At 43.8% G+C, this 8,783-nt stretch overlaps 1 pseudogene; it reads left to right on the forward strand.

Annotated features, from left to right (window-relative positions):
* Positions 1–817: 817 nt before the first annotated feature.
* On the forward strand, positions 818–2,126 carry LOC101656365 (annotated as a pseudogene).
* Positions 2,127–8,783: the final 6,657 nt, after the last annotated feature.

Consider the following 8,783-nt stretch of genomic DNA (forward strand, 5'->3'; position numbering starts at 1 on the left):
AAATAGATGTGTTTATAGATATAAGTATGCACACATACCATGATTTGAAATCACTTTGATGGAATTAATATAAACTAACTACATATGTATATATACCTATAGCAACTATATATGTTTGATGTATATAAATTCAATGTTTATGTTATATATGTATACCAAAACAAACTCACTGCTACCGAGTTGGTGGTGACCCATAGCGACCGTATAGGACAGGGTATAACTGTCTCTAAATTTCTGAGACTGTAACTCTTTCCGGGAGTAGAAGGCCGACGCCTGCGGAGGGGCTGATGGACTCAAACTGCTGACCTTTCGCTTTGCAGACAAATGCATAACCACTATGCCACCAAGCGCCCACCGCCCCACATATATACACATAATTTCAACTTTTTAAACTTTAAAGTCTTTGCTGAAAGGTACATGAGAAGTGCACGAGATACAAGGTGGTGTAATTGAGTGACCGTTAGACATTCTCTATTTCTACATAGCATTCAAGTTTGGCCATTCAGGAGGCTGCGTGCTCCTGATGTTCGCTGCGTCAAGCCCCTTTCTGATACAGGGCATACTCACCTTGCCATTCATCATTTCGATGCCCTCTGGCTCACTTTCTCTCTGTCTAGGGAAGTCACTCATTTGCACTTTTGACGGAGTGTTCTGTGTTCGTTTCGTACTGTCTTCCAGGGGTATTTCTATTTCACAAACAAGAAAGGTTGCGAGGTGCAGCAGGAAGCAATAGAGGCCGCGCGCACCTGCAGCCTCCCCGCCTCCCTCAACGCTCTCCTTACAGCTCCTTCCTGGCGCGCCAGTCTGAGTGCCCGCCATGGCCGACAAGGAAGCAGCCTTTGGTGACGCCGTGGAAGAACGCGTGATCAACGAGGAGTACAAAATATGGACAAAGAACACCCCTTTTCTTTACGATTTGGTGATGACCCATGCTCTGGAATGGCCCAGCCTAACTGCACAGCGGCTTCCAGATGTAACCAGACCAGAAGGGAAAGATTTCAGCATTCATCGACTTGTCTTGGGCACACATGCATCGGATGAGCAAAACCACCTGGATGCCTCACACTGCAGCAGTGAGAAAGGAGAATTTGGAGGTTTGGGCTCTGTCAGTGGCAAGATTGAAATAGAAATCAAGATCAACCATGAAGGAGAAGTAAACCGGGCCCGTTACATGCCCCGGAACCCTTGCATCGTTGCAACCAAGACTCCATCCAGTGATGTTCTTGTTTTTGACTACGGGAAACACCCTTCTAAACCAGACCCTTCTGGAGAGTGTAAGCCAGACTTGCATCTCCGTGGACATCAGAAGGAAGGGTATGAACTTATGTGGAACGCAAATCTCAGCGGGCACTTGCTTAGTGGTTCACACGATCATACCTTTTGCCTGCGGGACATCAGTGCTGCTCCAAAGGAAGGAAAAGTGGGGGGTGCAAAACCATCTTTCCTGGACATACTGCAGTAGTTGAAGTGTCTCCTGGCATCTACTTCATGAGTCTCTGTTTCGGTCGGTTGCTGATGATCCGAAGCTCATGATCTGGGATATTCGTTCAAACAATACTTCCAATCCAAGCCACTCAGTTGTGCTCACACTGCTGAAGTGAACTGCCTTTCTTTCAATCCCTATAGTGAATTCATTCTTGCCACAGGATCAGCTGACAAGACTGTTGCTTTGTGGGATCTAAGAAATCTGAAACTCAAGTTGCATTCCTTTGAATCACATAAGGATGAAATAGTCCAGGTCCAGTGGTCGCCTCACAATGAAACCATTTTAACTTCCAGTGGTACTGATCGTAGACTGGATGTCTGGGACTTAAGTAAAATTGGAGAGGAACAATCCCCAGAAGATGCAGAAGATGGACCACCAGAGTTGTTGTTTATTCATGGTGGTCACACTGCCAAGATATCTGACTTCTCCTGAAATCCCAATGAACCTTGGGTGATTTGTTCTGTATCAGAAGATAACATCATGCAAGTGGGGCAGATGGCAGAGAACATTTATAATGATGAAGACCCTGAAGGAAGTGTGGATCCAGAAGGACAGGGGTCCTAAATATTCTGTACTTGTGATTTTAGGTTCCCCTTTTTTTCTCTCAACCAAGAGATTGATTTTTACACTGGTTTTGAGATATAAGACTATGTTTGGCTACCCCTCTTTAGGTACCATCAACAATGCTCTTAGCCCAAACTGGGTGTTTTCTAAATGTTAACTGGGAGACTTGATTTAGCAAAACTACAGGCTTATAATACATTTTCTTCAGGAATTTTCTAGAAACAAACCCAGGTCTGAGGTAGCCACTGAAAGGGGGAACATCTATGTGGTTATTTTTCTTTTTATGCTATGATCCCAAGTTTTTCTGACTCATTTAAGTCAAGGCTAGAGTGGGTAAGGAATAGAGCCAAGTGAGGTAGGTGTCTGAGCCATGAAATATAATCCTGCAAGGTGTCATTTTTATTCAGGAAGCAGGGGAGATTCCAGTCCTAGAGAGTCCTACTCTAGAATCTTCACACCCGACTTGCGTGATGCATCTCTTCCCAGTAGCCCAGTCTCCATTCCTTTAATCAAGTCAAAACAATTCATGTTCCTCTTTTCCCATGTATTTTTGCTTGTCAGTGTATTTCTTAAACGGATTGCATATTCTTTCTTTCCTTTCTGTGAAATGGTTGTTTGCATTTTGTTGTTGGATTTTTTTTGGTAACTTGGGACCAGCAAGTTGTAAGGAGATGTTTTTACCTGCCAGTTATACCACAGGTAGACTGTCCAGTTGAGAATAGTGCATTGATAGCTGATACTTGTTTTTAAAAATAAATTAATCTTGGCTGAGAAAAAAAAAAAAGAAAGGTTGCTTAATGAAAATCCAAATCTGAATCCCTGGTGGCATGAACTTGTTACATATCGATAGACAGAACCACAGATTTTTATTACGGTTCTTCAAATCAGACTACTGAAGAAGATTCACGCAAGGCTCTCTCTGCGCCTGAGCAAGGGCACTGTGCTCCCATTCTCTGAAAGCATCAGCCAGTTGGTTACCACGCATGGGTCAGGACATTGCTAAGAAGCTTGCTCAAACATATTCCTTTTATTACAGTTCTTCTCGGTATCTGAGAGCCAATTGTCTAGCGCTGTATGATCTTTGTCCAATTACTGTACACATGACTTTTAAGAACCTTTTATTGGTGGAAAGTATGACTCATGATGATTTGCTGAACACTGTTATTTTGAGGCCCCGCTCAAGGAAATTCATTTTCTCAGGAATACTTGAGTGAATTCCAATGGCGTTTGCTGCTGTTGCACCAGAAGTGGAACATGTGTTTACTGTGATTTGGGTAGTTTCTTATTCTTATTACTAAATATGAGTTTCATTTCTAGAGAAAGAGGCTGCTTTTCATGATACAGAGGAGGTAGGTCTAGACGTGGAAGAATCTTCAGTGTCTTTGTCTAGAACTTCCTCTCACAACAAAATAAAGAACCTGGAAGGGCCTTTGCTCTAGGGTCCAAAGAAGAGTCTTGCCGTTTCATTCACTTTCCATTCTGTGCACCTGGAACAGAGGTTGGAAACAGAGAAAATGTACATAAAGACTAATGAGTAAACTGCCCTGGTCTCGAGCCTGGACGGGATCAACTCAGTCGAGAACGAATGTCTGTCCAGGAGGAGGAGTTAGTCAATTGAAGGTCTGCGTTACCACAGTTTGGACAAAATGGATCTCAGTTTTTCCTCCGCATGGTTGACGCTCAGCTTCATAGCTCTTAATTTGTGATGCAATCGATATTTTCTCCTCGAAATCTGTGCCAGAAGAGAGGAAGAACTTTCTGCACTTGTGTGGTTAAGCCTGTTCTTTGGGGGTTCAATTCCAATCTAACTTCCTGGGAGAATTTTTTTCATTCCTTGAGAAGAAAGTGAAGGCTTCGTTTTGGGATGCTTTCAGTGCATATAATGTGTGTGTGTGTGTACATGTACGCACATACATATGTAGAGCATCAGACCGGGAGCTCTCTCGGAGCTCAAGCAGGTGGGAGGAGAACCAAACTGACTGCTTCACGGAAGAGGCTTCATTCATCCCTTCAGAAAGTGACCTTTTAGTCCAGAAATTATCTGGCGCTCACTGCAGAGACTGGCTACAAAGAATCTAGGCTACATTTTTGGGGGTTTGGAGGGTGATTCAATGCTCGAGGAGAGACGAAGTGATCCAGAAGTGTTTCTTCCACCAGAGGCAACAAGAGAGGGTTTGTTAAGTTGTTGCTGCAAGTTAGAGGAGGCAGTCTGTGGACTCTGTGTTGTTTTCTTGCTCCATGAGAGCTGGTCCTGTGTGTGTGTGTGTGTGTGTGTGTGTGTGTGTGTGTGTGTGTGTTTGAAGTCTGCACAGGAAATTTGGGTTATGAGAGGCTCCCTGCTAGATGCATTCCAAGGCTCTGGAAGCCTGGGGAAAGCCAGGGGCCAAGAGCAATGAGAACGCTGGTTGTTGTGTGAAAAGTGGGGCAGGAGGGAAGAATGGGTACTGGCCCAGTGGCAAGGAAGCCATGGTTTGGTGTCTGGGAGGGAGCTGGGAAAGGACACAGACAGAACTGTCATTTAGGACGCCTTCACTCACTGTATTTGTCTAACCACCAAGGTACCTGGCCGTGACCCAGAGTGGTAAGAACAGTGCTGTGAGAACCTGGCCTGCAATCCCTGTGGGAAAAGATGTTGCCTCATTGTGGAAAGATTTTTACAATCTACAATTTGCTATAGACCAGCAATCCTCCCACTGACAGCCTTGAAAACATTAAAAATAAATTTGGAGTTTATGCATAATAAAAACTTTATGTGCCATAAAAATTGTTTCTCTGGGACGCCACTAGGATCCTTGCCTGAGCCACATCTTCTGGAGCTGTGCGTGGTGATGTGTTGATTTAAATTTTCAACCCATGCCAGATGAAATGAATACCGCTATTTTTGATCTGGAAGCCGAGAGTGGATGGCCAAGGGAATTTGTAATCAAAGTTGTATTCTCCCAAGGCCTTATGGTTGAATGAGGCATTTTAGAATCATCTCAAACTCGTTGACTGCATATGCTTTTCACAGAGATATGTAGAAATGTAATGTTCAAATAAAAAAATCCTGACTGTGCCCAGCTAGTCAGGCCTTGGCTTTAATTACATATACATTCATTTGAAATGGGTCGGTGGAACTCAGAATGGTAATGGTCCATTGGCAACATCGTAATGTGCTAGGATTGTGCTTACCAAAATCAATTGGGGTTGGCTCATGAAGAGTAGGATCGGCTCAATATTTACTCAGTTTTGAAACTCTTCTGCAGAAACCTCACTGAACCCATTCAAATCAGGTAAGATGTGTACAGGCTGAAGCGGAGCCATGGCTGGATGACTGGCCCACGACCCTTGTTAGTCTGATTCTGGAGGGAATCGAAGGCTGGCAGTGGCCGCTTCGTGTGCGTTGTTTGTTATGGACCCGGATTTTAGATGGCAGGGGCAGGTCATTTTAGCCGTCCTATCATTAGTCATGCTCTAAGACAATCTCATTTCATTTGCATATGCATTAATATCCTCAGAAGCCCTGGTTGAATAATCTTGGCTGATAACCAACAGATTAATGCTTTGAAACCACCAGTGGATCCGCAGGAGAAAGATGAGGCAGGCTGTGTCCATAAAGATTGGCCGCCTTGGGAGACCTCTGGGGGGCAATTCTATGTTGTACTACAGGGCCACCATGAATTGGATGGGTTCCCATAAACAGTGACTCTGTTTATTATGTATATGAAGATATATGTGTGTATGTATATACATATATACTGAATTTCAGAAACTCCTTAAACCTTTAGAACCCAAAGCAGCACACACGGAAATCACAGACATGCCGTTTACAACAAGGACACTAAATTGCAAGCAGAAATAAGCCTTTTGTTTTTGTTTTTCTCCAGGGGTTTGAGCAAGCTTCTTCAATCTTGGTATATTTGAGGGAAAATCCCAAGTGGAAACGTGAGACACCACCCTCGGAACCCTAACCTGGTGGGTTACAATTATGCCTGGCAGGAGTGCTCACATCACCCGTAGTGGGAAACCCAGGCCCCAGAGAACTTCAGAAACATGTTCAGTGGGAACGCAGTGTGAGGCCCAGGTCCTCATCCAGTGTAATGGACCCGATTGCCACTTTCCTCTAAAACCATAAACACCGAGTGCTTGCAGATCGTTTGTTGCTGTTGTTAAGTGTGGAGGGTCGAATTTTGAATCATAGTGACCCCATGGGACAGAATAGTCCCGCCTCCGTAGGATTTACGTGGCTACAGTTGTTACAGAAGCGGATCATTAGATCTTTGTCCAATGGACCCGCTGTGTGGATTCAAACCATCAACCTTTCGGTAGCAGCTGAGTGCAAACGTAGGTTTGCTTTCTTTATTTACGTTATTACATTTTTATGTTTTTAACTCCAGAAAGCTGCGGCTAAATACTCCAGTGGGGGGAGGGGAATCGCTGCCCGGTTTGTGTGCCGTAGACCTCTTCGCCTCGGTAAGGAATCGCTGGATGCCTTTACTCAGTGAGCACACTTGTCGAGTAGAGAAGTCTAAGTGCAGGCACTCGCAACAGCAACCCACTGTCGACCATCTGAGAACCATCGGTATTAGCGATTTGAAGGATGATAGCCAGCATTTCTCCAATTACCAAAGTGGAAAAAGCTCGCTATACGTATTTGCCCACCAAACAACCCAAATGGGAACATACCCCCGGAGTCATCATACATGTTTAGAGTTTCCAGTTTATTTTCTCACCCGTCTTACTATGTGTTGGAGCTTTCAGAAAGCATCAGCAGGACAACTTCTGTGCCTTCAATGGACAGGCCACTTTGTAGTAGGATGGTTTCGCAGGCACCGCATTCCATAAACCCACACCAGATCCACTGCCCTTGAGTTGATTTAGACTCATCCAGACCTTATAGGACAGAGTAGAGCTGTCCCATAGCGTCTCCCAGGCTCTAGATCATGACAGACGCAGCCTACCCCATTTTACTTCCGTAGATCCGCCAGTGGGTTCAAGCCATGGACCTTGGGGTTAGCAACCAAGTGCTTTGACCAGTGCATTCCCAGGGTTCCTTATCAAGGAGTTAAGGAATAAATATTATCTCCAAGGCAGCCAGTTTTAAGTTAACATGTATTCCCCAAAACTCTTTAAGTAAATTACTTGTAAATTGACTTTCTAATATGGAAGAAAGAAATATAAATAGCTTCTTTTGCGATTTTAACCCAGAAGATTTCTGTAGAATACTTAATACTAACCACTTCCTTTAAAATGGTTGCTCTCCTAACTTAACTGTAATATTTCGTGCAGCCAGACAAAAAAATAAATAGAGTTGCACTGGGTATTTTCAAATAGACCAAAAAGGGGAGAAAATAATAAAACAAACCTTCATATGTGAATCACCAAGTTTCAGCAATTGGCAGCATTTTGAAACAGGTTTTGTTCGGATAGTTTGTGCAAGGGCACTCTGAAGCACAGTGAAAATTGTGTGTGCCTGAGTGCGACCAGACTGCCCCGCTTTACTACATCCTACATCTCTCAAATGTCCTGCCTTAAAGGATGAAGTCTGACCATTTTCTGCCACTCTTTGAAACATACATTTGCATTTCTTTCTCTGACAGAAACACCACAAATCCACTTTTCTTACACACGTCCTGGATTTCACAAGTTTGACCGTCAGGAAAGTCGTTGGCGTACATCCTCTCCTATCCAGCTCAGGATTGCACTAATTTAGTGATGAGTTATATACATGGGGAAATAATCTCTTGAGGCCAATGAAGAAGGTGATAGCTATGAAGATTGCGTTAACCTAGGGCATAAGACTCAGGCGCTCACTTCATTCACTGAACTGTTGTTGTTGTTGTTGTTAGGTGCCATCAAATTTAGTCTCCTAGCAACCCTATGGAGAGCCAAACCAAGGCCTGGCTGGCCGTGCCATCGAGTTGACATCGTGATTAGCAGCCCAATGCTGGCCTGGCAGTGCGACGAGGAACTGGTGGGCACTAGAAACAAAGATGCTGGCACAGGTTTCCCACCTTCAGTAAGCTGACGTTCTAGTAGAACATGGAAATCAGCCCTCTACCTGACTGCTGACCTCTTTGTTATAAAACAAAAAGCCAGAAAGGAGTATACTAGACACTATCAACCTGGTTTTTGTTTGATGGGAATTTCAAAAGCAGAATCTCCAAAGGCACATAGCACATGAATCAGAAAATTGCCACAGAAACTACAGTTCAGTGAGTAAGACAAGAACCAGCACGAGCTGTAGCGTAATGGAGAATCTGTGTGGTTACAGACTCTGTGCTGAGCGGAGTCTAGCTCTAACTCAACTGATAGAGTTTGCATGTAAGTCTTTAAAGTATCAAGAACTGATAAACAACTTTACCAAAAACTGGTAAAATGTTGAGAATAGTGTTGCCACCCAGAGCTTAAAAGCAAAGTAGGCAAGTTGTACTCATCTCAGGAGAAAGCAAATGCTTTTGAATCACAGAAAAGAAATACTCATTAGCCTTAAGTAAGCCAATCCTGTTTCGATCTTCAAATGTCCTCCAGTGGAGATGTCCTCTCCCCGCTGAATTTGCCAGGCGATCTTTTGTACAACAAACACTTTGAAAAGAGGCCCACCTTCACGATGGAGCAAATCCTGGAAGATCATTTTAAACAACAACAAAGAAAGTAAGAGAGCTGAAAAAGATGAAGGGGAAATGAAGAAGAAGCGTGTAGAGAGGAACAAAGAAGAAGAAGGAAAGACAGAGTGAGGGAAGGGACACAAAGG

Source organism: Echinops telfairi, unplaced genomic scaffold (assembly GCF_000313985.2).
Source record: "Echinops telfairi isolate 266 unplaced genomic scaffold, ASM31398v2 ScPeMD7_7469;HRSCAF=8507_1, whole genome shotgun sequence".
Lineage (NCBI taxonomy): Eukaryota > Metazoa > Chordata > Mammalia > Afrosoricida > Tenrecidae > Echinops > Echinops telfairi.